At 41.1% G+C, this 7,646-nt stretch overlaps 1 long non-coding RNA gene across 1 annotated transcript; it reads left to right on the top strand.

Annotated features, from left to right (window-relative positions):
* The first annotated feature begins 1,187 nt into the window (after nucleotides 1-1,187).
* On the top strand, nucleotides 1,188-5,460 carry LOC123729026 (uncharacterized). The gene is made up of 3 exons (XR_006760782.1): nucleotides 1,188-2,695; nucleotides 2,818-3,981; nucleotides 5,419-5,460. It is a non-coding gene; the product is annotated as an uncharacterized lncRNA (long non-coding RNA).
* The last annotated feature ends 2,186 nt before the right edge of the window (nucleotides 5,461-7,646 follow it).

The raw sequence follows: 7,646 nt of genomic DNA on the forward strand, positions 1-7,646 counted from the left end.
GACAAGGTGTCATGTGACAGCCTTTTCTATGTTCAGTATAAAACCCCCACCCAGAATTTCTTTCTTCAGACCAGTTTACCTCAGAAGAGAGAGCCAAGGTTTGACCATGCATTCCTTGACTGAACTTTAACCATACCACGTGGTTAAACTTTTAGACTATCGATACCGACAGAATAATAACAAGTCTTTGATATTAATTACTAGTCTGCAGCTAGAAATTCGGTATCATTGAATGCGAAGCCAGACGAAACACCCATTCTATAACAACATTAATGAATGTCGCTTTGAAAGATCCATTCTAACCAAGAGAGAGAGGGAACTCTCCAACAGAACGACCTTTCCAACAAAGATCACGACGACACACTGAGCGTAAATATATATATTGATTGCAATTGTTTCCGAATGAGTGAGTGTTCATGTGCAAAGGATTAGCATATCAGTTGTTAATATTTATCAACTCTGTAGGGTCTTCTCAGCTGACCCCCCACTACTTCTTTGTTTAACAAGCCGCCATGCCGGTTTAGCCCACTAGGGCACATTCCGCTACCATTTCTTTGTGACGATACCTATTGTTTTGTATGCTTTCTGTGAATTACTTAGTTTAGTAAATAAATGATTTTAAGACAATTGATGTATGGATGACTTAGTGAAGACTGGGTTCGTGCAGATAACAACAATTTACGACGTTTGGAATGAGTCTGGACGCGAGGTAAAATACACCATTTAAATCAGAAGATAATCGGTCAGAAATTATGATATCTGGAAAGTTATATTAGGAAAATTATAACTTTGTAATCTGAATATTTTCCTTGGTGCCCCGACCTCCTAGTTAATTACAGTTACATGATTAATCAGTTAATCACGTAATAATAATTACAGAGAGTTATTTGATAAACATGTCTTCAGTTTAATGGTGCCCATAGACATGACACCCCCTCCCGGTTCTTCCTCCTGACATGTTAAAGTCTTCTTAAATAAAAGATAGATTTTTAACTAAAACTCTTATGACTTTGTCTTTTTATTATTAGATTTTGTTATGGGTTTATTTTAGGTAGTAGAGTTGGCTAAGTAGATAATAGCCTAATAATGTTGTAGCCTTGTAGATGGGTGGGTGTTTCACCAGGAATTTATGGACTATACGTGGGGTGTGTGGGGACCGCATTGAGTGTGACACAGGATGTATGAAATGCAGAGGGTTAAGTAAACATTGGATATTTGTACATGGGCAGAAACGTTGTCAGACTCAATCAGTGGGATTATTGGGATTGCGCCGTATCAACCAGCTGGTTTTCAATGAAAACATTGCAGACAACTGGAAAGTGTTTGAAAAGGAATGGTGGATTTACTGCAACGCGGGTCTATCTGACAAAACAACGAAGGTTCAAGTGTGCACTCTACTAAACCTGGCTGGACCGGACACCGTGGAAAATCATTTATCTTTGCAGAGGAAGAGAATGAGGTTCTGGAGGTATTGTTGACACAGTTTGAATAGATACTGTATGTCTCCCAGTGAAAAATGTAATAATGGACAGACACGTTAAATTCTACAAACCGAAAACCTGATTAATCCATTCAGTCCTATACATCTATGCTGAAAATACTGGCAAAGAAATGTGAATTTGGTCCACTAACTGATGAACTGGTTAGAGAACAAAGTGACAAGAAACTGCTATGAAAAGAAATTCACACTGGAATCAGCTGTTAATCTGTGCATGCTAAATGAGCAGTCAAAGGAGTAAAAAGTAACTGAGGAGGGAGGCATTGCCGTTCAAGGTCAAAGCTGTACAAACTGTAATGGTGCACACCCCCCTGATAGAAACATATGTTTTGCATTTGACAAACGGTGCAATAACTCTGGTAGGATTAATATTTTTTCCAAGTGCTGCAGGTCAAGTCAACAACAAGCACAACAGCAACCATCAGGCAGCTATGCTAACAGTAACAGATACCATACTAATGCACATCAGCCTGGCTCATAGCCTAGAGCACAGAACTTCAGCAGAATGAATGAACTGGAATGTAAACCTGAATATGATGCTGAGGATACATTCTACTGTGAAAGTGTTGATCTGATTACTAAAAAGGGGGAGATATTCACTACTCTAATAGTAAACTACACTGCAGCCAAGCTCAACGTGAAAATGGATACTGGTGCAAAGTGCAAGGTGTTATCTAAACAAATGCTGGAGAACATTGAACCTACTGTGTCTGTTAATACTGCTGAAAAAGTTAACCTGGCTGCCTATGGGGCACAGATGATCCGTACAGAGGGCACAGCCACCCTTCATTGCACTCAAGGGAACTTTAACTTTAATGTAGTTGAACAGGAAGTGAAACCACTACTTGGGTTGCCAGACAGCATAGCATTGGGGCTCATACAACTAGGTCCTGATGTGCACATGTTGAAGCAATAGGCTCCAGGAGTATAGTGACCTATTTAACACGGAAGAGATTGGCAATCTACCAGTGGTATATCACATGAAACTGAATGAGTCAGTAATGCCCAGTCTATGCACCCAGAAAAGTGCCAGTGGCAATGAAAGAGAAAGTGATTAAAGAATTTGAGAAGATGTCGGGTTAGGTGTTCTAATCCCTGAAAATTAAGCCACAGAGTGGGTTTCTGCCATGGTAGCTACTGTAAAAAAGAAGAAAAGATGACTGTCAGGCTATGCCTGGAAACAGTGCATTTGAACAGGTCAGTGCAGACATGCCAGGTGAAAAAGTATTCAGCTTTCTTGATGCAAAATGTGAATTCTGGCAAATTCCTCTTGATGAGAGTTCCTCTAAACTAACCACATTCATGTCTCCTGTTGGAAGGTTCAGGTGCCTCCGCGTACGTCATCTCCACTGGAAGTGAGGTCTTCCAGAGGTCAATGGAGAAGCTTTTTGCTGGGCAGCCATGTGAGATAGTGGTGAACGACATCCTGGTGTAAGAATGTAAGGATGCACACTGGATGAACACAATGAGCGCCTCAAGGAGGTGCTCAACAGGATTAGAGCTGTCCATTTGGGATTAGAGCGGTCAGCTGAATCCAGAGAAATGCTTCATAAGGTTCCCTACGTCGGCCACCTTCTCATAGCTGATGGGGTGGAACCTGACCCAGAAAAGACAGAGGTCGTCAGACAGATGCCCAAGCCAGGGGAAAAGCACACACTGCAGCATTTTTTGGGTATGACTAACTATCTGTCTAAGTTCTTTTCACAGTGAGGTGACGGGGCCCCTCCACCAGCTCTTCCATCAGGAGACTGAATGGTGCTGGCAGGAGCAGCATGACGCTGCCTTCACCAAAATCATAGAGTTGGTATCTAGCCCACCAGTGCTCCAAGTACTATGATTTGGGCAAACCAGTGGTGCTGTCTGCAGATGCAACCCAACATGGTCTCGGGGCAGTATGTTTACAACTAGGTAGGCCAGTGGCCTTTGAATCTAGAGCACTGACAGAGACAGTGACACATTACGCTCAGATCAAGGAGCAGATGTTGGCTCTTATTTTTTGCATGTAAAAAGTTTCATGATTTAATTTACGGACATGCGGTGCTGGTGGATATGGGGTTTACAAAATAGGGAAGTAGCTGTTTGTAGCTGACCGGAGGACACAGAAGAGTCCTTTGATGTCATGACTGTACAGGTTCTGTCCTGTCCTTGCACTGAAGAGTTGAGGGCTGCAGTGGCAACAGACATCACATGCCAGCACCTCTGAGAAGTCATTCTAAATGGCTGGCTAAAATCATCAAAGGAGCTTCCCCAAGACGTTCGCCCCTACTATGCCATGAAAGAAGAGTTTACAGTACAGGATTGGCTCATACTGGGGGGGTCAAAGGCTGCTTATCCCATTGTCTTTACAACAATTCTATACAGGCCAACTGCATCAAGGACACCCAGGGGCTGAGGCAACAAATCGTAGAGCAAGGGAAATGTGTGCTGACATAGAGAGGGAGGTGTTCTGCTGTGCTCCTTTTAATGCTCTTAACCCCCACCAGGTTAACCTCTTGGGGCTAGGTGGGACGCTAGCGTGCCACCCGTGGTGCACTCCATCAACAGCAGGTGCATTTCAAGAGCGGCAAATTTGAATCCAAATAAATGTCAAAATTCAAATTTTTCAAAAATACAACTATGTTACACCATTTGAAAGATAAACATCTCCTTAATCTAACCACGTTTTACGATTTCAAAAAGGTTTTACGGCGAAAGCATAAATTTAGAGTATGTTAGGACAGTACATTTACAAGAGTTGTGTGTAATGTTTTGTCAAGTCAAAGACAGGGTCACCAAAACCATAAAACCAGCTAAAATGATACACTAACCTTTTACAATCTCCATCAGATGACACTCCTAGGACATTATGTTAGACAATGCATGCATTTTTAGTTCTATCAAGTTCATATTTATATACAAAAACAGCGTTTTACTATGGCATTGATGTTGAGGAAATCGTTTCCCTCCAATAACCGGCAGTCAAGTCAGCGTCACAAATTAAATAATTAAAATTAGAAAACATTGGTAAAATATTATATTGTCATTTAAAGAATTATAGATTTACATCTTTTGAACGCAATCAACTTGCCAGATTTAAAAATAACCTTACTGGGAAATCACACTTTGCAATAATCTGAGCACTGTGCCCAGAAAAATACGCGTTGCGATACAGACTAGACGTCATGTTGGGGAGATCTAAAATCGAAAATACTATGTAAATAATCCATTACCTTTGATTCTCTTCATCAGATGTCACTTCCAGGTATCACAGGTCCATAACGAATGTAGTTTTGTTCAAAAAAGCTCATCATTTATGTCCAAAAATCTCCGTCTCGTTAGCACATGATGTAAGCCAGCCGGACTTCTCGTCATGAACGAGGGAAAAAATATATTTCCGTTCGTTCAAACATGTCAAACGTTGTATAGCATAAATCATTAGGGCCTTTTTTAACCAGAACATGAATAATATTCAAGGTGGACCGAATGCATAGCCTTTTATAACGTATTGGAACGAGGGTACCCAACATGAAGTAGCGCGCCAGGTGTCTAATGGGACATCACCGTTCCATGGCTCTTGTTCGGTCAGATCTCCCTCCAGAAGACTCAAAACACTTTGTAAAGGCTGGTGACATCTAGTGGAAGCAATAGGAAGTGCCAAAATATTCCTAAACCCTGTGTTTTTCAATGGGATAGGTTTAAACTCAATACAACACATCAGGTATCCACTTCCTGTCAGAAAATGTCTCAGGGTTTTGCCTGCCAAATGAGTTCTGTTATACTCACAGACACCATTCAAACAGTTTTGGAAACTTTAGAGTGTTTTCTATCCATATATAATAAGTATATGCATATTCTAGTTACTGGGTAGGATTAGTAACCAGATTAAATCGGGTACATTTTTTTTATCCAGACGTGCAAATGCTGCCCCCTAGACCCAACAGGTTAACCTGTTAGGGCTAGGGGGCAGTATTGACACGGCTGGATAAAAAAACATACCCGATTTAATCTGGTTACCACTCCTACCCAGTAACTAGAATATGCATATACTTATTACATATGGATAGAAAACACCCAAAATTTTCCAAAACTGTTTGAATGGTGTCTGTGAGTATAACAGAACTCATTTGGCAGGCAAAACCCTGAGACATTTTCTGACAGGAAGTGGATACCTGATGTGTTGTATTGCCTTTAAACCTATCCCACTGAAAAACACAGGGGCTGAGGAATATTTTGGCACTTCCTATTGCTTCCACTAGATGTCACCAGCCTTTACAAAGTGTTTTGAGTCTTCTGGAGGAGATCTGACCGAACAAGAGCCATGGAACGATGATGTCCCATTAGACACCTGGCGCGCGAGTTCATGTTGGGTACCCTCGTTCCAATACGTTATAAAAGAGTATGCATTCGTCCACCTTGAATATTATTCATGTTCTGGTTAAAAAGGCCCTAATGATTTATGCTATACAACGTTTGACATGTTTGAACGAACATAAATATATTTTTTCCCTCGTTCATGACGAGAAGTCCGGCTGGCTTAGATCATGTGCTAACAAGACGGAGATTTTTGGACATAAATGATGAGCTTTTTTGAACAAAACTACATTCGTTATGGACCTGTGATACCTGGAAGTGACATCTGATGAAGAGAATCAAAGGTAATGGATTATTTACATAGTATTTTCGATTTTAGATCTCCCCAACATGACGTCTAGTCTGTATCGCAACGCGTATTTTTCTGGGCGCAGTGCTCAGATTATTGCAAAGTGTGATTTCCCAGTAAGGTTATTTTTAAATCTGGCAAGTTGATTGCGTTCAAGAGATGTAAATCTATAATTCTTTAAATGACAATATAATATTTTACCAATGTTTTCTAATTTTAATTATTTAATTTGTGACGCTGACTTGACTGCCGGTTATTGGAGGGAAACGATTTCCTCAACATCAATGCCATAGTAAAACGCTGTTTTTGGATATAAATATGAACTTGATAGAACTAAAAATGCATGCATTGTCTAACATAATGTCCTAGGAGTGTCATCTGATGGAGATTGTAAAAGGTTAGTGCATCATTTTAGCTGGTTTTATGGTTTTGGTGACCCTGTCTTTGAATTGACAAAACATTACACACAACTCTTGTAAATGTACTGTCCTAACATACTCTAAATTTATGCTTTCGCCGTAAAACCTTTTTGAAATCGTAAAACGTGGTTAGATTAAGGAGATGTTTATCTTTCAAAGGGTGTAAAATAGTTGTATGTTTGAAAAATTTGAATTTTGACATTTATTTGGATTCAAATTTGCCGCTCTTGAAATGCACCTGCTGTTGATGGAGTGCACCACGGGTGGCACGCTAGCGTCCCACCTAGCCCATAGAGGTTAAGGAGTCAATGCTATGATAGGTTAGCTGTTGTGAGTGGCGGTGCCCCACAAACAAACGGTTACGTTGTCACATCAGATGGCGCAGACTATGTGAAGAATCCGCTGTACTTATTGCTGATTCAAAAACTGTGTGTGTGTGTCTACACCCATTCTTTGTCTACACCCATTCAGCATCGTTCTTAAGCTTTAGCCCTACCCATCTCCTTAAGGATTGATCCAAGCGTTCTGTACTAACAGCAGTGCAGCACCCAAGCTAACTTGCTAGCTACTTCCAGACACAAATGAGAGAACAGCTCACTGAACATTAGGCTGTTATGATACCCAGAGCGTTGGTCACTGCAACTGTGCTGTCAGATTGCCCGTTTGTAAATTCAGAGCGTTTCCCTCTCTGAGCGTTCAGAGCCCACACTGGACGCTCTGGACGATAAGTAGGGTTGATCTGAACATTCTGACCTCACAACGGTAGTCAAGCACCTAAGCTAACTGGCTATAATTGGCTAGTTTGCTAGCTACTTCCAGACACATAATGAGAGAACACTCTGACCATTTTACTCGCCCTAGCAGAGCTGGTTATGCTGTTTTCATGTTATCCAGAGCATTCGTGACTAACTGTGCTCTTGCCAACAATTTAATGACACTTTCTTGCCGACGTTTACTGACACCAGCCATATTCAACAAGTGTTGAGCGAGCGTAAATTCAGCTATTCTGCGCTCTGGTACACTCAGGCGAGAGTCTTTTGTCTGGGCTAGGGGGCAGTATTTTCACGGCTGGATAAAAAAACATACCCGA

Source organism: Salmo salar, chromosome ssa19 (genome assembly GCF_905237065.1).
Source record: "Salmo salar chromosome ssa19, Ssal_v3.1, whole genome shotgun sequence".
NCBI classification, from domain to species: Eukaryota; Metazoa; Chordata; class Actinopteri; order Salmoniformes; family Salmonidae; genus Salmo; species Salmo salar.